The sequence below is a fragment of the Ochotona princeps genome, unplaced genomic scaffold (genome assembly GCF_030435755.1).
Source record: "Ochotona princeps isolate mOchPri1 unplaced genomic scaffold, mOchPri1.hap1 HAP1_SCAFFOLD_4354, whole genome shotgun sequence".
NCBI classification, from domain to species: Eukaryota; Metazoa; Chordata; class Mammalia; order Lagomorpha; family Ochotonidae; genus Ochotona; species Ochotona princeps.
Genome location: NW_026696261.1, coordinates 7,087 through 31,537, shown reverse-complemented (window position 1 = coordinate 31,537; position 24,451 = coordinate 7,087). Strand labels below are relative to the sequence as shown.

General features: G+C 51.5%; 1 non-coding gene across 1 annotated transcript; it reads right to left on the bottom strand.

Moving 5' to 3' along the window:
* Window positions 1-279: 279 nt before the first annotated feature.
* On the bottom strand, window positions 280-351 carry TRNAA-UGC (transfer RNA alanine (anticodon UGC)). Its single transcript has one exon. It is a non-coding gene; the product is annotated as a tRNA-Ala (tRNA).
* Window positions 352-24,451: the final 24,100 nt, after the last annotated feature.

The following is a 24,451-nucleotide window of genomic DNA, read 5'->3' as shown; positions in this document are numbered from 1 at the left end:
ACATTTGTAGAAGTTCTTCCGGTCTGCGGCGTTACATATGAATACCGATGCGTACGAACCACAAGCAACTACGTTAGCCAGCTCAAGTGATGCGCACATGATAACATGGAACCGAGGTACTACAGACATAATGCACAGAAACGGCGAGCATGCAGAGCACCAGGTCTTGGACGCGCCACTTTGTGCCGGCAACACATAACTTACGCTGCGACTTGCAAACCCATACGTGCGAAACCCGCGCATATCCACCGTTACGTGCTTACGTGTAAGCAGCAAGCGTGGACGGACCGGGGATCGATCCCGGGACCTCCTGAATGCAAATCAGGCGTGATACCACTACACCATCCGCCCCGATCCAAACAAGGTAATCCTTTGCTTTGAAAGGGTAGCAAGCAATATGGCCTCCACAAGCACCCTTCAGCGTTTCTACGGCTGCGAAAGATGCAGTAGCATGAGGGGTAAGGTCCCCTTCTCTAGCTTTGGGAGACGCGCGAAAATCCTCGAGCGTTGTTGTGCCACCAGCACATGATGACATGCTTCGGGGTGTGCAACCCACTGGTGACGCCTACTCTGTTGCCTCATGTCGGTAAGACTCATATTCCGCTCTGAGTGGAGAGTTGTTGAGCGGCCCTCCTGAGCCTTGACGTATGGGTAATTTTAAATACTGGGAAGGATGGAACGTCGTGCGTTGCCAACCGCATCCGCGGCTCCGGGTCACATAGGGCCTTTTGTCAGCTGTCTAACATCATTGTGGGGATCGTCCGTCTCTCGGAAACGACACAACAGGCGGAAGGTTCCTAGGTGCACATCCCTCCAACCGCGTTGAAAGCCCGTATGTTGTGGCTCAACTTGTATCAACCGCGGATTCCCGAGAAGTCGACGGTGCGTATTCGGGCTAAAATACAATGACACAGCACGCAAGTGTACTACTCCTGATGCAGCCAGAAACGAAGCACGAATGGCTGACAGTTGAAACGGACTCGCTTCGAGACACGCACGAATGCTGCTGGCCTCCGGGTAGAGGTAAATTATCCTAAGCAACAGCACGGAGGAGCTTCGGTGTTTGTAACAGTTAGTCTCGGCGCTACGAAAGGACGCAGCATACGTTGCATGGAGTCGAACAGCGCGCGTTCGTTGTGGTCCTGCGTGAGCATGTGTCAACGGAGTGATGAACTATCCCAGCTGACCTGCGCAGCAGGCAAATGGCGTGTTGCGCAAGTCAGCTGGCATCCGTTCCTGTACATGCTCGTTGTGGCTGGGAGCCTACGTCGACGTTATGCCGTCTGCTGTGCTGATTCTAGCCCACACCTCAACAGATAGGTTACAATTCTATGCAAGGGTTCGTAGGCGTGCATAACACAGCGACCTAGCACGCTATACTACCAATGTTTTTCTGTATGTCGTTAGAGATGCCACGATGAGGCAAAGGCGTAACACAGCGGGAGTATTAATGCTGTTCACCAAGTGTCTAGCAGCCAGCAAGGTTACACACACGTTAATATTGTACCCTGGAGTTACCTGTCAGGCACAACACGCTGGTGTCCCGAAAAACGGTGCAAGCGCGTGAGAGCCATAGGGACCTTCATGTAGAACAAAGAAACGGTTTGCACTGCGCTGTTCAAATAGAGCAATACACACCGAGAAATGACCATAATATTTATACTCAAAAGTTCGGGATAAGATGATCATCTGGTTCCGGACAGGGCGCGCGCGGAACAGGGCAGGGCAGAAAGGAAAACCAGTCACTTTCCTACAGTTTTGGACTGGAGAGTTACCACACGCGTTCAAATGCCTTTATGCATACCTCCAAAGTATCTGGCGCAGCGGGCGAGCGCCTGTTGGCAATCGTATACGTATTAACCTGTGTATGTGCAGTAACTCAGTAAAGCAGTTGGGCGTCTCCGTAACAGGTGTTGCTCGCTGTGGGCCCGAAATACACCCAGCCGCGCGTACACTGACACATGAGACGCCTTCGACTTTGGTTTGCAGGAGTGCAGAATGACACGAAATCTACAGGTATTTACGTTAGGCAATTTTATGTTGCGATACGGAAGGTGACGACATGAAGATGGAAGCCCGGCAAGGAGCCGCTTCAACACCTGTGCAGAGGAAGACGGGCCTTTCATTCGCGGCGAAGAGAGGCGAAACACAGCGACGCACTTCCACTGCAATCTCGCACACCACACTACAAGCATCCACGTAGAAGCACACACGCCACCTGTACACGAAGTCGCCCGCATGCTAGCGCACGACTAAAGCGTACTTCTCGCGGGACGGCGAGACACACCAAGGTGTGTGCTCTGATTTTGAAGCAGGCTTTTTCAACAACTTTTGTGTCAATTTATAAGCAAGGCTCTGCCAAGGACTTCTCTGGGGTCTTCCCTGGACAGCCTGATAAGAACTTGCTCCGGCAAACACTTTTTGCACAAAAAGCTCCGCAAGAGCGGTAGGACACGTCGAGAGCGCGAACACATTTCCGGTAGGAATGCGTGTGCCCTGCCAAGGGCAAAGAATCGCACTCAGTGTGATTCCTAGGTGTTGACGAAAGCAGTTAAGACACACTTCTGATTTCACTCTCGTGAGGGCCAAATAGCGACAAGGAGTGCCCTGGTATCTCAGCGTGGGTGGTTGACGACCCTGAGGACTCTTTCATTAGACTGCTTGGAAAATGCGCAAAATCGAGTTGTTTGAGAGCCAGCTTTGCAAAAGCAGGGCTATTGACGCCCCCTATGCCTCTGCCGACGAAAGCCATGTTCTAGTTTTCCACGTTACTTCTCCACAGGATGCAGACGGCGTCGCAGTGACGCCCCGTCATCATCTCTACGCTCGGCTCTTCATTGTTGGCTGAAGATGGCGTGTCGAATCGTTAATTGCATAAATCCTGCAGCAGAGCGCAAACTCCGAAGCACGCCTTTTTGCAATCTCATCACGTAACAACAGCTGAAGTACGTTCGATCACCTGACTACTTCCACACGGTAACGCTGTGCCGACCGGGTGCCTGGATATTCAATTTAAGAGGTCAGACCTTACTGAGGTTGCTACTAGCTCGTTTTTAAAGACTCATGGGTCCAATAGTGCTTTGGACAGCTGTGTAGCCGTTCCGTTAGTTGGCGTCAAAGGCAAAGCTTATTCATTCTAAGGTTGTGTGTTGTGAAGCAATACTGAAAAAGGACGACCGGCAGGCCAGCAGAGGGCTGTAAGAGATCTGCCATACTTCAGACTCTTCGCGGAAAAGATGCTGGAATATCTCCTCCCAGACCTTTAACAACTGTGTTGATTCTGCTCTTCTACTAGGGCTGTGTCCATCCTTAGCCACTGTGACTCGGCTGTTGCGTCATTGTTCGTCGAGATATAACCGTCATGGAGACGAGTAGCTGTCAGAGACGCTGTCGGTATTGCAGACCTCTTCTGTGTCAATTGTGCGCGTGATGGTACATCGTCGCGGGGGAGACTGCTACTGAAAAGGTGAAATATGGCGGCATGATATTCAGGCAGATTCGCTTGGCGGGAAGCAAGGCATGTTAGAGGCATCAGTCGGGGACCGATCAAGAACTGCTTCACAAGTTCCAGACACGGAGGTACTGCAAAGTAGCAGATGGACGGGCACCTTGACAATGGTTTCAGTCAACTACATCGAGTCCCTGTTTCTAAGACGTGATTGCATTCCGGAGACAGAGTGACCGCCACCCCCGTTAATACGGATGGACTATCACCGCGCCTGGCTTCTTCCGCTTGGCGGTCTCCGCGGCGTGCTCATAGGGATCTCCACATTCGGGTGGGACCCTTTTATATACACTTTCTGCATGTCTTGCCTTTATTTTTGAGCACACAAACGATGGGATGTTCCTGGCAGATCACCCTTGAAGTCCACCTCTAGGGCCCCGCTAGACAAGCTCTTGCACCAAGCTCCTCTGGACACTACCCTAGTACTCCAAAGTGGCATCTCTACGTTCGAGAACCTTCACCCCGTTGGAGCTCTTGTTTAGTAGGTGGGTAGAGCCGCAACTAAAACGGTGCCGAATTCCACCCCTTCGCAAACTGAAGAAGGCTCTGGCAGAGGGACAAAAAAGAGGGGATTTTAGAGGGAGTTGAGCACTGCATTGTACTCTGCGCGAAAAGTTAGAAAAAACTGCTGCTGGACTCTCCAGCTTACAAAGCGTCCAACAGGATGAGCATTGTCGTACAGCTGACAGCTATATCAACCCAAGGAGAACGCTGTTCTACGTCCTCGTGAACGCTGGGGAGTAGCATAACTGTGAGCTCCACGTAGTGATGCAAATCTGCAGGAGAGATTAGCAGCTACGGCAACAACGTTGTAAGGTCAAGTTGTCAGCAGGCATTCCCCACCACGCTGCCACAATACTTTCGCATTGACGATCAGCTTGCACTACTCTCTGTTGAGTACTGGAAGTCACATTCCTCACTGACGCTTCGAGCAGACGTGACGTGGGCTTCAACGGTATCCTCTGACCCATATTTCCGAAACCAGCCCAGTGCTCACACAGATGCGCTCGCGTCGTATGAAGGGTGAGGAGGGAGACAGGCGTAAGGGTGTTGGGTGAGGACGAGGGCCTGGAACGACGGGAGGTACCGTTAGGTTGACGTGCCCTGCGTAGACAGGGACGCGGCTGCGGATGCACCGCTTATCACTGCACGCCGCACCGCCTGTGTGTTCCGGCATGAGCGTCTGCACGCCTAGCATTTCAACCGAGAACATAGCGTCCCACACTGCAGGACCCTTACCACCGAGAGGATTCCGAGTCAGCCTTCAGGTATCAGTCTAAGGGATAGGGGACAGACACAGAAACACGTTTTCATCCGCCGAGCTTTTCAGAGATCAGTACGCCCGCTGCTTGCTAACCGGATCAACTCGCTTGCGTGCGGGTGCCAGTCCCAGCCATCGTCTGAGTTTAGCAAAATTGTGCAAGACTAGAGGCGTGTGTATATATATGTACCCGTGTATGAATCTATATATATCTCTATGGCCCCAAAGACCGACAGACGTATACACGTCGAACAATAGAGCTGCTGTGGTTTGTGGTCCTCTAGGTCACTGTTGCGTGGAAAGAGCTATTAACTTCACTCACCGCAATATCTTGAGTCACTGGGAAAGATACCGTACGATAACGTCTGTAGTGTCAACAGGAGTGGCCACCGCATCAAAGCAAAGCGAAGCGAAATCATTCTGTCACATAGGTGGTGTTCACATCAGGCTAGACTACAGAACGTGCGCCGGAAGTATACAGGCCAGCAAATTCAGCAAACAACAGGTAGGCTCTCGCCCGCAGTGCTGCGCTTGAGAAAAAAATTTTCCACGCTCCTTATCGAGCGGAACACGACAGTGAATGGCCGGTAGATATCACAAGCTTACGGTTTTCACCGGTGCACAGGTCCAGGGCACAGGTAAGTTATGCAAGTCTCCTGCCAAAAGACAAACTCATCGACTTTAAGCAAGAGTATGGTGGTTTTACAGTCTTAATGGCAGTTCTTGCCGCTTATGCTCCTGCGAACTGTTTCCGGCGATAAAGGCGTTTCTCGCGACAGGTTCAGCGGTGCCAGTGAGGGCACACGCTCGCAAGAAAGAGCGAAATTGCGCAGACAGTCAGTTTCATGTCAGAAGGAAAGGGTGCCGCGACTACACAGTCCATCCCCTGCACCGCCACTGAAACACGCACCACAGACTCTGCCCACTGTGCATTTGAACTCACACTTGTGCACTACTATTTTGTTTGGGGTTGTTGCCTGGAATACGGCGTGCTGAGCAGTTATTCGCTTTTCGCACATGCAACCTTCCACAGCCATAGCCGGCAGGGTGCAATGAATCTGTAATAGTGTGACGTTGTCCACAGGTTCGCTCCTGCACGACGAAACTTAAAAGGAACGTGAGAGAAGTTCGCCGTGGACAACTACAAAAGAGTTTCAAAGAGCCATGCTTCTCCTCGCGTGCTAAGACGAAATAAGTGCACAATGCTTCCACAGTTTGATCCGCTGCTTTACCCTTTGTGTGGAAAAGACCGCCAGGGACTGCGGGTACGAAAGGCTTCAGCACCGTCCTTCAGCATTCCCCTGGTGGTGGAAGAGCTGGCACATCCGACGTGCTGCTCCGAATGGGACGTGATTGTAGAGAATGTCCCTGACATAGCCCGTTGCTAGCGGGATTGAGAAGAACTCTTCCCGAGAGTTTCTCGCCAACGTTGCGCCCGCCCAGGCCAGAAAGCACGTTGGACCACCAGGCGAAGAAGGGAGTTCTCCCTTCATCCTGCACAGGCAGGTCTTTCTTCCAGCTCGTTGTATCCGTGGCAGGTAGGCCCCAGGACACGTCCATCCATGCTCATGGTCCGTGTCTGGTAGGTGCACGGAGGCGCTTCGTCACATCCACTCGTATGCAGCTCTTATCGGAAGTCTATACATTCAAGATAGAATAAGTATTTCGTCACTCTAGCCAAATGTGGTAACACCATGCGGTTCGGTGAGAATGCGCCCCTGAATGACACAATTCCAATGTGTCAGCCGCCTAAGACACTCCAGCACCTTTGCCTGCAAGAGACTATAGAAATATGCCTTCGAGTTGCCGCTGCCGGCTGATGCGAGCTCTGTTTGCGCAGCCTGCACGTGCTGCGGTCAGCAGCTGTGTTGCGACCGTGCCGCGACAGCATAAACATGACTTCAGACCGTGCACCCCATTCTGCGCCTACACCCAAATTGCCTGTATTTTTTCTCATACTACTGCGCCTGCCATGCAGGGATTTTCAGGTGCCCGGTAGGCTGTGTCTGGATGTGCAGTATGCAGATACTGGGGTCACCTCGTAATTTGCGTGAAGCTTTAATGGAAAGTTCGGCACCCAGCAGCATGTAAAACAGGAGAGCAAAGTGCTGCTTAACTCCGACCGTTTACAGCAGCAAGGCAGAAATGCATTCTGACGTGTTGCCGCGTAGGATTTTTGCCGTAGCTTCCGCCTGCAGATTCCTGATGTAGTTGCCGAGATCCACAGCACTGTTCTAATTACTCACTAGAAAGGCGTTGCTCACTCATTGCTGCTGCCCGCCAGCGTTGAAAAGGATGCAAATTGAGGTCGTCCTTGCAGTGGAAGCAGCTGTTATCTGGGCCATAGTGCGCAGCGCTGTGAGCGTCTTGCATGCGTCGTAAGGCGAGGAAGCCTGCATCATACTGCGTTGACGGTCGGAGCGAAGCGAACCGCAGTGCTTATCACCCTTACTGTGGCATTTATCCCTCTGGCAACCCGCGCCTTCCTCTTTACTGCTGCAAAGGCACTAATGGGACTCGTCTTGATTCCAGCTGTCGTCTCCCCCGTGTTCACACGCCACGATACAGCAAGCATTAAGCAGATCAGAGCTTCTAGAAAGACAAAAGGTTCGCAGGAATTTTTTGCTAGTGCTGTCTTTTTTTGATAGAGTAGCGAGCCGCAAATATGATTACTTGCAGGGAACCGGGGGCAGCGGTCTCCGTATAGGTACTCACGGTTTCCCGCAAACTTGTGAGTAGAGACTTGGGAAAGTTTCAGCATGTCCATCTGCTGGAGACCGGAGCCAATTTCAACTGATATTTACTGGAGCAACAGAAGGGCTTCTTGACGCCCGAAAGGCGCGTAGCCCTCCGTCGCACTCCTCCTGCAGCTCTTCGTCGCCGGATTCCGGGTCGCTTGGGCGCCAGGCACCATCGCGCAGACGTACCGGTACGTGCAAAATAAATACAGAAACACCTCATATACTGGCGGCGCCCCTCACGGTAATTTGCGTTCGTGGCTGCTGTGCCCCAAAGAAGCATGACCGCTGCAGCTAGACGCAGGTGTCAGCGAAGCCGTCGAGGTTTTGTGACAAAACATTCTAGCAGATTTCAGTAAGAAAGGTAGAATTCAATAGACTGTTTATGACGCCTTGCTGGGCCTGCCAAGTCGCCACTTGCTTCACTTTCGTGTGGTTTCAACAACACAAATCTTACAGATTGACCGGGTGACGCGGATCGCCCCCAATTCTACGAGTGAGTGACTAGGCTTGCGATCCTGTGGACCACGTCACCCACTGTGAGGATGTCCAAGCAGGTCCACTATGAGGGATTCCGCTCCTGTCCTACCACCGCCCGCGCTGCAGGAGTGCGACATGAAGATTAGCCTAACGTCCTCAGTAAAGTCTATGGAAATCAAGTCGGAGATGCCAGGTTTTGCATGCTCCTGGTGCAACGCTATGTGAGACACAAGGTTGAACGTATCCCTTGAGCAGACGCCCTCTACAGCAGAGTTAGCTCGCTTTCAGCGACGTCGTGCAGATCTGTCTATTGCTCATGATCGCCGTTAGCGGCAAGCGGGTAAGTATTATGCACCCGTGTTTTCTGACACAGAAGCGCTTGGCAGCCTCGATGTGTCTGTCATGCTGATGCGAGAACACATCCGTGCGTTTATCAGCCGTTAAACGTTCGTACACAAAGACCCTATCACATGGACTTCTTCTGTCGCTGGTTGATGCAACTGCAAGCTGTTGCCGTTGTTGGTGTAGTAGTATAGCTTTGTGACATTGATATGGAGAGGAATGAGGAGCTTGTTCACGTCTAGCACAATGTTGTGAGGCAATAGTATGATTCATGTCTTTCGATGCTTCTGCCTGCAGTGGAAAGAAGCACTCAGCGATGTGTGTGGTCAGATTCGTTTCCTATGGAGAGCTAAGAATTCAGTAGATTGGTTATGACGCCCTGCTTGGCCTGCCAAGCCGCCGTTTCCTGAACAGCTTCATTTGGCGTCATACCTGCACACTTACAGGTAATCGTTCTCTTCCACCCGTGCAGCAGTCGGTAGCACTTTAGAGCCTTTTGATGACTCAATCGTGTAAATCTGCGTCCGTTTCTTCGCAGCAGTGCTCCCTTATTCACAAAGCTGGTCGTGGCCGTACAGTGGTCGGCGAGAATCTACGTTTACATGAACATGTGGACGCTATAGAAGTGCGCACAGATATAATCTTGTACTTCTGCCTGACAACGGGAAATAGGAAGTGCTGCTTGCACATGCTTATCACGTGGCGACTGTTGCACACCTTTCAGGTGGAGCCGTGCGATGAGATCCATACATTTTTCCTTCTAATTGCTTATACACTCGCGCCCGCCAATACTCGGGGCACAAGGACGCACAAGCGAAGAGAGTTAAAGATATTTAGTGTATCGATGGCAAGATCACACTGAAAGACACCCCAGTCAAGGACACTTGAGGGAAACGGTCAACACGAACTTGCATCGGGACCACGTTCCTGGGTGAATAAAGAATGCACTGTTTTCGTACGTAGTCGCAACACGTACGAAAAATCATCAGAGCACGTCAGCACTACATGGCTGCTGCCAGTGCTACCGCATTATCTTGCAGTGAAGCACGCTCGCAATAGGCGCTTATCTCTCATTATCTACGAAGCCTAACGTCGTCGCCCACGGCAGGGTCACCAAAGTGCCCTCAACGGAACTCCAGCTTCAACGATGTTTTTGACACAACTTGGAGTCCACATCTCTGTAAGGTGAAGACGTCTTTTGTCTTAATTCCGAGATCCTGCCTTCTCTGTCGCCTCTTTCACACGTGAGCATCGTCTTACTATGTGCGAGCGTTTTAGCTGTCGAGCATTCCGCGCTGCCGGAGCTGCACTGGATCGAGTACGATATTGGACAGGATCCAGTGTGCTGACTGTTACAGACTATAGATAATAAAGTAACATGCCCCCTCCTAAAGTTCTACGGCTGTCCGCGTACGGACTATGCAGGTACTAGCTGTCAACTTCACAGTGTAGTTAAGAGGCTGATCGGCGTTTGCGCTTTGCAAGCAACAGTACAGTCATCTACGTTGTCAGCCGCCAAGTGCTCGAAAGATGAGTATAAGCGCGGCAGAATCCCGGGCAAAAGGAAGGGGATGGACATGAGGGCTGCACCTGCACACGGCACACCAGGCACCATGTGCTGTTTCAGCTGTCCAGCTCATATCAGAAACGTGGAGGCCGTGGGGGCTCCGCAGGTGGTACAAAGCTGTATGAAGTCTCTCTGGTTTGTTCGCCCTCACCCTGCTCCACACTTGAGCTTGGTCCTTAACTCCTCAACAACAATGGTAAGGCTCGTGCTGTTGCTACAACAGATTGCAGTCCACTGGAGCCAGTAGGCATGTAAATCGAACTTCCTTTCCACCACAGAGAACTAAAGGCGGCAGTTATTACATGCCTGTAAACTTGTGACTCGCACGGAGTCTTCGCAATTCCACCACAGGGGATTGCTCACGATAGTTTCTTACAAGGGCCTCGCTGGGGGACCACTCGTCTTTTACAGACGCTATATGAGCATGTACTTGTGTACAGATATGTAGGTCCTAATGCTGTGGTTGGAAAGGTGTCACCCAGCGCTACCTGTCCAGGGTAGTGCCTATGCAGACATTGTCCAGGCATGCCTGTCCATCATCCCCCGCACGCGTGTGCCTGCGCGAAGATGTGCGTGTTCGTGTTCTGCAGAGCTATCGATATGGGCTTGAAGAAAATTTCTCGCGCTGCCTGCTGGAACTGGAGCTGCCGGAGTACAACGATATACCGAGACGTTTCATAGCTGTAGTCGGGAAACACTTGGCGGTGAGAAAATGGGCCTCATTCTGTCCGTGGTAGGGCGCAGCACTCTCACGCGTGGGGAAATCATCCGGCGTAGGCACGCGGTAACTGTAGAAAGGGTCAGGAGAGAGGCCTACTAGAGTTTTTTTCTCTCGCCAGAGTTCTGACTGTAGAAGGTATCAGCGCTGTGCAAGCGTCACCAAAGGCAGCGTGCCTGACTTGCTCAAGCAAGGCGCCGCGTCTACATCTTTTCCCACACCCGCTGTTAGAATTTGTATATATGACATGTTCTCACAAGCTTCGTCGTGCCCGTGGCAGGCGGGGGCCCAGGCCGTCGCATTGCGCTCAGGCAAGAAATCGCGTGTGTGCACGGGGACAGACCATACTTTAGGGGTGCGTATCCTTCCGCCTGCCAGGTGTACACGGAAACTTTTGGAAGTAAGCCCGCTATACTCGTGTGAACAGCGGTTGTGGAAAAGGCATAGCGGCGCTGCCGCACCAGTGCGCGTGAGGCGCCCTAGAAGCTGCAAGTGTTCAGGAGACAGGCGCAGACGTGTGCATCTTCTGCATATTTGTATCCAACGGCTCGCGGACCTGGCAGTATCACCATCTGGCCCCGCGCTCCTTTTGCTGCGTCACATTCGAGACCTCCAGCTTGCTGGACGGTCCTCTGCAGCTTCTAGGTTCCTGAGGGCAAAGCAATGGATTCTGGGAAGCGTAGCATGCATGCCTCGTTCTGGCAGGTGTGTTGCCGAAACCACGTTTGCACAATGCAACTTTTCTAGTCCAGCGCCGTTTGTGTCACCGGCGTCGCATGTCAAATCTACAAATAGAGACCCTTGCCTGTGTAACCGGGTGGTGACGGGCACATTGCGGCAGCCAGGAGCGATTTTCTGCCAACGTCTGCTGTGCCTGGGAGAGAAGAAGAAGAGTAGATGCTTAGAAACTTGCGTGCGTCGCAAACATCTACGAAAGGTGAGAAGGGTGCGAAAGGTGATACTGATTTGTGTTGTAGGTGGCAGGCGGCAGACGCACTTTCCTCAATGCAGGAGGACCTAGTAGTTGGGCACAAGGTGAATGCTGCGGCGCGCTTGGGAGTCGGCTTGGCTTGCAGAAAATACTGGGTCAGGAGGGTAAAGGAGACGCTTGATGCGATCGTGGTGCTGGTCTAACGGAATATGTAGGCCCTGTCTGTACCAGGAATAAGACTACAAAACCTCTTTCTACAGGGCCAGTACTAGAGCCGTCAGACGCGGACATAGCGCTCTATTATGCAGGACTAGTATGGTATCTGATAGGCCGTGGTGTAAGGCTGCTGCGCGTCCGCTGAGTTGAAGTCGAGGAAGTATGGGGAGGTCGTGCGTACAACAGCACACACGGGAAGCCGATGAGACCCAAACGGTTCTTAAAAAAAGAGTTAAAAGGATTATAGTGCAGAAGATTCTCGCTCTGGCGATGCAGCCCAGCGTACGGGAACGGTGGTGCACGAATGCGCGGCTGTCCGTCTTGTACAGGTGGGCTCATGTATACAGTACGGTCACCAAAAGCACGTGAAGGCAGTCCAATGTTTCGTGGCGCCCCCCACTCTCGTGTACATGCGGAGAAAGGCACTCGTCCCACAGGGGGAAAGATATATCAGGACGCAGACTTGCAATACTGTGACTTACATAAGAGGGTTGACTTACATAATGTGTCATCTTTCTTCGGTAACGCAAGCAGTAGAAGTTCGTAGGGTACCTCCCCGTGCACGGTTCCCAGTTTTTAGGGTGGCTGCCGGTGTACCGTTCACACTAAGGGGCAGAACGGTACTGAGGTTGCCCACGAATATGCTTGCAGTGTTGAGAGGTCGGACACGCAGGGCAGATGTGAGTGGCAAAAGCTTGATGAAAACGCGTATAGACATGGTGGCCCTTACCTTCGAGCATACTCGCCTCATAAAAATGCCGCAGACTGGACCTTGGTCCATTTTTATGAGGTTTGCTCGTTCAGTCTTCTTCCTCGTATCGCTACACTTTCATCTCGACATAGACGTGTATGCGTCATGATCGTGGACATGTGGTACACAACTGCGGACAATCCACCTCGGCTCAACCGTGGATGTTCCGACAGCTGTATTTAACTCAGATACACGTCCAATGTGGTCTGAAGCTTCACTCGTGACCTTCTGACGGTGCCACTCCTGTCCATGAGCACCGATGAACAGATTGCGTTTTCGCGGTGAAACATTCCCTGGGTCGCAAATAATGGTGGTCAAGCTGCTCGCGCCCGCGTAACCATGCTCTGTACGTGAGTTCGCAAAGTAAGTGCAACGCGGTGCTAGGGCTTCGTTTGTATACAAGACGCGAATGTTGCCCAGTGATCAGATAGTGCTTATGTTCGTGTGTCTTCTTTATGCATTACCTGTATGAGTGCTTCGTTCAGGCTTTACAGGTGAACCTTTCCCAAGGGAAGAGGGTTCTGTATATGGAAGATTCTGCTGCAGCGTGGACAGTTTCCGTTCAAGTATGCAGTTGCGCCCATGTTTTAATAACCGTGTATGGTTTTTATAAGCCCTGTACACGCCTTCAGGTTTTAAGGCGCATAGAGTTCGCAACGCAGGGATGGGCGCGTTGGAGGCATTCGACCACATTTGACGGTGCTTCTTCCCTATCGAGGCAACAACTGCATGGTCTATCCAAACGCTGTGTACAAACATGCGCCACTGCACCATCAGGGCACAAGAATGCCGAAGAAATCTCCAGAGTAGCAAGGAGAGGTGCTACGTCGCACCCCGGTGCGCTATCAGCACGTGCGTAGACGGTGAAATATGCCTCCGAACCTGCCTCATCCGCTGTCTAGGCGTAATTAAGCACACGGAATCTGGGTCACTGATAAGTGGTGAGGGGCATCGCAGCTCTCCGTTTTACCGGAGGAAAAGACTTGCAAGTGCACATTTACCACGCTTCCCTTTGTATGTATTACCGGCGTATACTTGAATCTCTGTGGATTTCCTGCGGATCTCAGGTTGCACAAGTATGATTATCCGACTGATTCGCGAGTAATGCTAGTCAGCTGTGCACGTGCTAAGACGGCATAGGGCGCTGCTCGCCCATCTCACACACCACCATGGGTGCACGTCAAGCCAGGTGTGTGAGTGCTCCTGCCGGAGGCAGCAGGGTGTCCGGACGTTCCACCAGTCGTGACCGAGCGCGTGTTAGCAGCTGGTCTTGAAACGAGCAGAACCTGATTAATTGCGCACTTTTTTTTTCTCACTTGTTGGTAGTGGGATCAACCGGCTTCAACGTCACGCGCGCTACGCTTGACACACAACGCAGTACTCTGGGGTAGGAGCCGCATCTATTTAAATTATAAGGACAGACTATCGTGAATTACACCAGCAACAATTTGTTCCGAAGGGGCAACACGTAAGACCAGTTCACTTGGCCTGACTTTACACATCTATGAATAGACAAGGCCTTCACCCCGTACGGAGTACAAGTCCCCCAGTACGCCCGTGGCGCTTGGCTCTATATTATAAATCCTGAGGGTTGCCACACATGGAAAAATTGACGTGGTGACTGGCCGGGAAACTGCTTGTATTCAGGCGCTTTCGGTAGTGCCACTCCTCCAGGGCATGCGTGCAGTACGGTGGGGGGTTAATCATAGCGTCACGATGACGGCTTCTCTTCGTATTGTGCTTTGCTGTGTCTCGGCGGTGATGATAGCGCCTCAGAGGGGCGCCGGTGCTGGTTTTCTGCGGAAAATCCCTGTGAAATGCACTGCCCCGACGCACACGGTCGACTACCGATTTGAGTCCGGATTCGCACATGCGTGCAGATATGTTTACGTACGCGCAATACATGGCATCCGTCAATATTTTTGCGGAGACGAAAGACGATATGTGACTGTACTGTTGATGCACGCGTAGATAAGTGGATTCGCGGCTGCATCTAGGGTATTCTCAACCACATTTATGCGTTTATGTATACACAGATTATACATATATATGTATAATCTGTGTTTATAGGTTTGAAGGTACGGCGCTCCTCATCAAACCGGTGCAGCGAAGCCACAGAGTTCTTTCGCAAACCCCGTAGCGTGTTTCTTGCGACTTGGACATTGAAGCTGACCATTAGTTTTACTAACCGCTGAAGGGTAATGAGGGAACGGAATCGCGCCCCAGCATCAGCAAAATATATACTTATTTCACACCAATGCTACTGTTCCGGTAAGGTGTCCAAGAAAGAGCGTGGGTGGCGACGAGATGGCGGCCTGATTTCAAAATGCCTGGGGCATGAGCTGAAAGCTAGGTCACCTGAGTGCTGTGCTGGCAATTCCGTGTACCCTCCTGCATTTTTGAGGCACCTGAGCCTCGGAGACGGATCTATATCGCAACTTCTACCATAATAAGCCATGACGGTGCTGAGTTGTGTGTAACTGCTGCCGAGCAGAAAACTGGTCGTAGAGGGACGGCCAGTGGCTACGAGTTGGTAGTCGCGTGGCTGGTCTACGCTGCCTGAGGTTCGAGTCACCTGCGTACGGTGGCGTCCTAGACCCCATCTCCATTCGATGCACATAAGCCTGGGCGTATGCCTTGCTGCGACAAAGTTCTGCGCTCCCTTGACTGCGACAGACGCGATGCGATATCTGGAGGAAGAACTACCTCAAGGTGGAGCATCATACGAAGCTCACACTGCAGCCGGGAGTCGTGTGCGGTGTACTATCTTCTGTAGCATCCTGCGGCATTCCACACTGCATGAACATGTAGAGAAGCACCGCGGAGTATCCTTCCTTAAGAAACCTCATTGTAAAGGCAGTGGCTTCAGTTCTTCTCTTTCGTGAGGAGACATGAGCACGTCTCCTGTGCTACATTGTTTGTATCGTGACCTGATGGCCATACTACGCGTCATGCGGGCTTTTAGCCTGGGAGATGGGATCAAGCCGAGGACGGCACTGCTTATGCAGTAAGTGTTTTGCTGCTTTCATCCGCATCCTTGCCATGCGGGGCACACTTGGACACCTGTTTTTTGACTGATACACCGGTTTTGCGCATATGTCCAGAACAGGAAATCTGAGGCTCGACGAGATGCTCCAGCTGAATAGACCTGCTTCATTCCGCACCGGAAATGAACGAGCCTAGCGGCAGAGTTACAGTCTCTACCAGGCTTGAAAGGTGTTTGCGTGTGTCTGCGGCTTCTCTCTATTGCTCAGGATGAAGTGAAAGCGCTTGCCTAGTATGCCTGATGCTGCAGAATTAGGTATGACGGCACCTGCGTCATGTACTGTTCAGATTGTCAGTTCAATTCAGTCTAGAGTACTCAAGCAGCGTTTGCGACAGACGGAGTGATGTGACCTCTGAGACGACGATTTCAACAAGGTGATCTCACTACAGTTCAATTCCAAAATGCATATGGAGTTTTCGTTGAGTGTCCAAGTAATTGATGAGTTTCGTGCTGCACAAAAACTTTTTGGTGTCTTCCTCTCAGCCTTTGCACCTGCAAACATGACCACTAATACAATGGAATTAAGCTTGCTGGGCTTGTTTTAATCCATCAACAGTGCGAAAAGTCACACCAAAGGTATTCTCCACGCCGGCACTGGAGCGGGCAGTCGGTAACAACAGGGAAACGACTGATGGTGGCTGATATGACCCATATTTAGAAACGTGGTCTTTCACCATGTACGGCCGGCACACAGACATGCACACTGACGTGTGTGAGCGTAGCTGAACACCGGAAGGGTACATCTTTGATTTTGTGTATTGTCATGCTCGCTTGTCAGCAGGCGGTTAACGTCGAGGGCGTACTGCACGCGAGCTTCCTACTTTTTCCAAGCGTCGACGTTGGCAGAAGCGAACGGCTGTGGGGCCACCACTCTTCCACGGCCGTGACGGTGTGTTCCCTAAATGTGCCATACAGAGCTACTACACGATGCACGTCGCATGTTTCGTCGTGTCAATTCAGGGCACTGGATACTTAAGGAGTTATGCGTTGCAGTGCTGGAATCCGGTCCAGCAAGGTCAGAATGAAGCGAGAAAGAGCCCCAGTAATCCAGACATGCTCAGTCGTCATATGTTTCCAACTTCAAGAAACACACTGCCGCGGCGTTGCCGATCAAAAGAGTGGCACAGCCACCCCTGACGGACGTGGGAGCGGAATGCAAATACGGCAGGATAGACGCTGGAGGACGGACAACATACCATCGCAAGGTTCAAAGATTCTATCTTCGGAGTAATACGTCTTGGCAAGACACCGGCAAGATTTGGCGGGAGGCAGCGTAATAGGAGTGCCAGTGGCTATATTAGCAGGAGTGGGGGCAGAGATAGTAGAAGTAGTATTAATAATCGTGACAACTAAAATGGGGCTGGTCACTCCATAGTAGTGGAAGAGTTGTCCCGCGAAATCGATACGCAACCTGAACAACCTTTTATGACGCACTCTTGGGGCTGGCTTGGAGTGCCTACCTCCATTATCGTAAAACACAGGATAAGCTGAGGTTTCTATGAAGCGTTCCAGTCGCCCCCGCCCTTGGAAAGCTCAGCGTTGTTACGAATGAATAATACAATAATGCCACAGAGCGTAATGTCTGAAGGTCCCTAAGTAAGTAATTTTGCACACACTGCTGGACGTTGTTCTTCCAGAGGATGAATCATATGGACGATTTCTTCGAGTATACATGTACCCAAGCAACTGCTGAGCGTTGTTGACCTTTGTCGTGCTGATCACCCACGGTGACGACGTAAATTAAATGAGATCATGGCTGAATCGTCCCGGTCTCTCTGAAACAGATGACTTTGAGGAAATGCCCCACGGAGAAACGAGATGTTTTCATCACGTTGAAACGAAAGTCAGTCAAATGACGGAATGCCTTTCGGCGGAAAGAATGCTCCACAGAAAAAACAATATAACCTTTCTTGAGTAGTACGCGTATATGTGTGTCTGTATGTGTGTTGATGTGCGGAAGTGAATGATCCAGTATATACCTACCTGTAGAAGTAGAACCTGGATAATAATATGTTTGTTGTTGGATGTTGAAACACCTTACAGGACACCCATATCTCGAGAAATGGACAGGGCAAATACGAGTGCCGTATCCTATGAAGACGGGTATACTCTTCTATTATCAGATGAAGGCTGAGCACGGAGTCTGTGTATTCACATTGTGCTCATACCTGACTGTCCAGCTAAATACGAAAATGCTTTTGGCGGACGAGCTGTTACTCGTTGTAAGATAGAGTGGAAACCTCATTTTGGCGGACGGGCGCTCCACGGAGGCACGTGGTGCACGAATACCTGCCCGCCGCTGGGAGCGAATGTCAGAGTACTAAGGTGATGCTAAAAAGCTTTTCAGAGCTCATTTCCCCTCAGAGGAGATATCAAACGTTATGCAGGCTTCTGCCCGTGTTGGGCGAACGCAGCGAGGCCTCGAGGATGGGCAGCAATACGCATCCGTACCGCACGAACTGTCTTCGTGTCACCGGCTGCAAGGTGAGAAGGGAATATTCAGATAAACGTGGTTGAACGGCGTCGTAGTGTGGAGATGTATCTTGTTGCACGAGGAATCTTGCCCTCGTTAGTTGTGTGAAATGCATCATTATTGTGGAGGACAAGGTTCATGTTGCGGCGTCTTCGCGTAATACACGGTCCTACATGAGAAGCGCAGCTTATTCCCAAGTTCACCACCTTATCCTAGTCGTTCGAACGCACGAATATACTTGCACGGTAGGAATACGCAAAATCGGCAAGTAGATACAAAAGTGGTCTCATCGCTTACCGAGGACAAATTCAAGCACGCCGCCGCGCTAGTGATCTCGAACGAGGGAGCATTTGCCTAAGCCTATGAGAGTGATTACACACGCGTAGAGTTGCTCAACAATCGCCGAGTGGCAATACATGGACTCGAGAAGATAAGCTGTTCACGTACGCGCGCAAGCCTAGTGGTGGTTTTGAACTAGTACAGGCGCCCTCCGCTCGACTGACCGCTCTCATAAATCTTGTAAGAGTAATAGAATTAACCGCTCTCATGTAGAGGCGGCACGCGTTCTACACGCACGTGAAAACCCGGGGAATGACGGTCGCTGGTAGTTTTGGTCCCAGGTGTATTGCGCAAAGAGCCTGCTGCTGCCAAGGTGGTCGTTGCGGGAAGGCGAGTAACCAATCGCCTGTGAAGCTAGTCCAAAAAGTGAAATTCCCGATCGCAGGATATGGAAGTCGGAACAGCAACCTTGGGAGCTCCACACTGCCAGAGCACATGATCTCAGCGAAGACATCTGGTCCTTCCACGCGTAGTAACCTTCGCACCGCCCCACCTGTTATTGCTAAGTAAACTGAGCGGCGCAACCGTTGCAGTTCCGGAGACATAGTTGCCATCATCAGCCCCGCCTTAAACTTATGTGGAACTGGCAACGGGTTTACCCCCGTATAGCCAAGAGCAGACGTGTCAGCGAGTCACCTAATACTATGAATGGCGACTCTGGTCTCCGGACTGAAGTGTGCACAATGCTGCCGCATAAGCGAGGTGCACAACTGTACGTTTCACGATAATTCTCCATATTCTTCGTTGGGCTGCCAACGCCTTCCGCTTCAATTCTCGGAGTGGCCGTGATACAGGCCTCGCCTGACACCTCCTCTGCAATAGAAAAGGACTCAACCAGTTTTATTGTTTACAGCCAAAACCCCTTCTTTTAACGGAGCCTCGTAGGGCTACTGCTCAGGGATGCCATAGTAGTCAGGAGGCCTTCTGTCGTGCTGGCGCTTGAAGATAGTGTGTCATTATTGGGCACGGACGGAGTGCTAGGACTCTTATATGGTGGGGTAGATAGGGAGCTCCCTCTCGTGCTGGCGTTGAAAGATAGTGTGCTATTACCAGACGGGTGCGATCCTTCACCCATCACTATCCAAGGTAGAATAAGAATTAGGCCAATCATCACCATCACAACAAACAGAGCATTTGCAGGAATTTTCCGCCATAACCGTTGCAGCCGACTAAACCTCGATGTGGATTCTTGAACGCCACTCTCGCAATCATCGAAGCTCAAGAACTGCAAAGATCCTCTAATTGGTTCCCCTTCTTCCACATCCTCGTTCAGGGGGAAGGAAGGATCCACAAGTGGTATCGCACCGGATGAGCCTTCTCCGTCTTCGTCGTTTAACGTATCCTCCGTCGCCGCCAGAACACGAGTTACTGCACCAGGTGACGGCCGTGGACCGCGTCGATTTTCTGTGTCTTCCTGTGCCACCAGGTGTTTGTTTAATTGGGAACCGCCTACAGCAGCGTCCACCGCGGCGATGTACCAGCAGGCGCATATCAAACCCAAAAAAAATTTGCCGTAACGACAGCGTCTTCCGCGGCGACGAGTATCCATGGCTGGGATTGAGCGACGAGCAAGGACCACACCAGTTGAACACAGGGACTAACGGTGGCCAAATACACCAGTGGAGAGGGGAGTCGGCACGGCCGTAGTATTTCAGGGTAAAAATATCCCATGGAGTCCCCCAGCGAACAGTGGGGAGCAGTACTGATGAATTCCCGCCTTCCGCTGGCCTGCAGAGAGTGCTGGTATCTTTCTTGTACTGTCTTAACACAACAGAGCCATGCAGACGGAGGTTGACACTTGGAGCTAAGGAGCGAACGCCTAAAATTTCGGAAGACAACGAATCATTGGTAAAACCGCAGGAAGCAAAATATTGAGATCTTCAAGGTACGTTCTTGCGACGGCGGAGCTGTCTGCAGATGAGCCTGACGCTAATAGGTCCTAGGAGCATACACCAGCCGGTAAAATTTATGAGCTGGAAATACGAGGCCAGGCGGGTTTCCGTTGCAGCCCTAGTTGAGACGCAGGGGTCAACGTACACCTCTAGCACACTGAGCGCTACGTTCCAATCGCCACACCGGCGTTGTCTCAGCAACGTTGTGAGGGTTTCTACTCGAGAGAGGTGTAGGACTATGGCGACTGCGACCTCTGACGCTACACAGAGGCTCAGTAGCATCCTACCTGTTGGCAGGCTGGACCCGCCTCGGGGGCTCTCACACAGCGTGCGTGATCGAGTGTAATTGAGACGCCGTCTCTCCCTGGTATCGCGAGCTGGTCAAACGTGGCTCCTCAGTAGCGCTGGGGACGTACGCCAGTAGTTCCGCCTCTCTTTGAGCTCCCCAACAGCTTTTTTTGGAGCATGCCCAGCACTAAATACATTCTTCGGCACCGGCGTCACCTTCAAACGCTACTGCATTCTGACGCTTCAAGGCGCTTTGAATCTCCCGTGGGATGAGAATTGAGAACGACCTTCGGTCGGTTTGATGGGTGACTCGTAGAACAGTAAGGGCTACATGCCAGCCTTTGTAGCCCATCTGCCCTCCGACAGGAGGTATCTATGAGCTCTTGAGAGACTCTCGCTTGCATTGCTCGATGTAGTAGGAAGCCGGCCAGGGTAAGTTGCGTAAAAGATTTCCCGGATGAAACGCCCACTACGGGCTCTAGAGGGCTCCGCAATTGTACTCGCACGAAGACGCTGTGGGTCATTCAAGTGAACGGTTTCCTGAAGTCGACCACACACCTTGGCATGCTTCGTTGTCATGCTCGCAGCAAGCCTGCGTAGTGTGGTAACCGGTGAACCACTGTTTAAGGGACTAAAGTTGCCATCGCATTCTTGCGTCTGTGGTTGCAGTACGGACTTTGGAGTTCTGAAGCAGGCAACAATACTGAGGCTGGTGAGAGCCTACTGTATGAGGCCCACGCGTACGTTTCACGCAGCTGCAGTAGCGATTGCCTGATCAGCCATCGTAATCATGCCGTGTCACTCCGTGAAGCACCATACAAGCGCCTACGTTCCACGCATGATTAAATGCACTATATGTGCATTTGCAAACTACTTTCACGCCGGTCCAGCACTCACTGTATGTGCAGCGTTATGATTCCAAATCCATCTGCAAGCTGAACAGACACCAACCTATCACTCCTTGTTCTACGGCTCTGGCTCTGACTACAGGTACATTAATAGTACGTATACAGCTATGAGTAGGTCCTGACCGGCTGCGAGTAAAGTCTCTAGAATATTCATACAAGCTCTCAGACGCTCGCGGTCAATTTCGTTTCCACCTGGAAGGAAAAGATTTTCCGTCCATCCCCGCCTCGCGTGCTGCACGGGGGTCCCGTCCGGAAGGAGTCAGGCACGTTTCCATTGGTCTTTGGCTACACCCTGTACAGTTTCTATAGTCGGTGCCGCCATATGGGAGCACTGCAGAGCGCTATCTTCTGATCAAACGTCAGAATCTATGTCCATATGACTGCCTCAATGGCCTTCACGTGCTTGCATCGTTTTCGTCACATTGGTATATCTGTCTCACGAAAGCGACCCCGTCGTGGTACACTGAGGTGGATGTAGTGCCGCTGGCTGCTACAGGTGCTGTGGAGAGAATGATTTCTCCCATTTTGGCGCGTTTTAGTATGTCCTGTGCGGGCTTGACGACCCGCAGCAATGCGGCTCACGTACAGCGTGATGTGGCGTCGGTGTAGTGCACCCCTACACATCCTTCTAGCGAGCAGCGGATGAGGACGGTGTTCGCCTGCTGCGCAGTCCAGCTGAAGGGTCTTATCTTGCACTTTACAGATGAAAACGCAGGATCACGACATGCGTGCTCCACTGGATGCTGAGCGACGTGCACTGCTGTTTCCGCATCGCACAAACCGCTTTCGGATTTCATTCCTTGTTGGAGATGTCCCCGCTTGTCCGGTACGTCAGCAGCATTCACGTCTTTGTAAAGCTTCGCCGACATCCACAAATAAACATCAATGCTCCGTATATGGGTGCTCCACAAAGAGTGTAATTTCCTGTGGAGCTGCATTCATTGAGTTCCTCGTTTATTCGTGGTCGATATGGGAGAGCTACCACCCCAAGGGCATTGTACCGCGATAGCCCAAACGTGCACGTACTAATGCTCCACTGTGGAGTGAGTTCCCCAGTAAGAAAAGTAGAAAAGCTTGCAAACTGCACTGGAGAAGCCGGTGTGAACAAGTCATGTAGCCACAGACCTTCTGCAAATCCTGCTGTAAGTTTCCACAGGTCCAAAATGAGAGAGGCCTGCAGTCTAGTCGGTCAGCCGAGGAAACAAGAACTTTTCGGCTGAAACTCATGTATTGCAACTGAGAATTCTAAGGCGACCGCCGTGATCAGCTTGTCACTTCTGTGAATGATCATTATATAGATAAGCTTACCAGTTAGTCCCGCAGAGCTCCGCTGAGAAGTCGGTCGGTGTAGGTATGAAGACTTATACGTAGTGATTGCTGGTCTCATGGATTAGTGGCCTTCGGCACTATATCAAGACACGTCGTCTTGAGGCTGATCCGCACGCAGTTCCAGAGTGCCTTCAAGCCTTCGAAAGGTACGTCAAACTTAGAACCAGACTCTCTTGTCACGTTCACATCGCTGTTTGTCACTAGCGGGCCCTCCTTGACCGTAAATGGAGTGCATAATAATATGTATGGTTCTTTCCTTGCAGCAGGCACGCCTCCGCGCACGAGGCGTAGATGCAGATGTGCAGATTCCTATTCTGCGGCCTGATTCAGCAACGCCCCGAATCATTATCCCTCGCTCTGAATTCCTACGTAGAGGTCCACTGAGAAGGCTGGCGTCGTCTGCCTCGAGTTGTGGCCTACACATGAGAAACGGCGGTGCCATAACTGTAAGAGTCTCTGTCTCGTCCGCAGGAGGCGGGTTTTGACCTCCTTGTTCACTGGCCTTGCGCGCAATGACGAGTGAATCTGCGAACATCTTTGGGGGAACGTAACTCACCCGCAGCGTGCCCTTACGTACCAGCTACACGAGAAACGCTGTAACTTCCACGAGCCGATTTGCCGGCACGTGCAACGCGCGTCTTTGATTAGGCGTCTTTACGAACAGGTTGTGTCCTCCAACTATTTCTACTTTTTGCCTTGCAAATCCTACAGGTAAACCTAGTACTTCGCAAGTCTACGGGGTGGACAAAAAGGGCAGCAGTTACAGCTGCGCGAGCGGAGTCAGTTCTGCGATCTGGCGGGGAACATGCTGGGCGTCAGCATATGGACTCTAGCGGCTACAATATCTGATACGGTTTTTTGTGGCTTTAACCGGTAATTCCAGCACAGCCTTTGTAGCACTCATCGTCGGCATTGCTCAATGTATGTAGTCTCGATATATGACAGCGGAGCGGGTTGCAAGGGGGCAGGTGCTGACAGGAAACTTAACGTTGCTTCAAACAATTTTTCTGTTCCCTTCACACCGCATATATCTCTGTGCGGCAGTACACAGGATGCGAACTGTCTGCTAGCCTGCACTGTGACAGGTCGACTCTAACGCCGCCAGCATCTCACACCACCTTGAGTAATTGAAATCTGCATCCGGAACTGTGGTCACCCCGGTTTCATCGGACTTGTCCGTCCTCACTTTATTCGTGATAAAAAACTGCTCGTCCAGAGCACAAGGGATCCACAAATAGAGAGACGACTCCGCGGCTTCGTCAAATTTCCAGGTCTACTCTTCCAGTGTTGCTTCACGGACTATCGCCCTCGTGAGAGCCATGGCTCGCAGGTCTATACCGACAGAAAAGATGTCACTGTAAATTCGGAAAGCAGTGTTATTGTCGGCAGTATCATCTCCGCTTTTTCTGCACCGAAAACAGATGCTGGAGGTTTGCTCGCCCATTAATTCAGCGTAATTGGCGAACTGTTGACGTCGCTAGCGCATGTGTTCCACTGCTGGCCCTCGTCCAAAGTCAGTTGCTGAGCGAATGTGTGGCGGTTTGTGTTCTTGCATGCACGGCTGTTTCGCACCGCTGCAAAGTACTGAGTATTGATGTCGTGGCAACGCCGCCAAACAAGCTCCGCACTCTATTGTAGCATGTAGGCGAGCTCCGGGCACCTGTCCA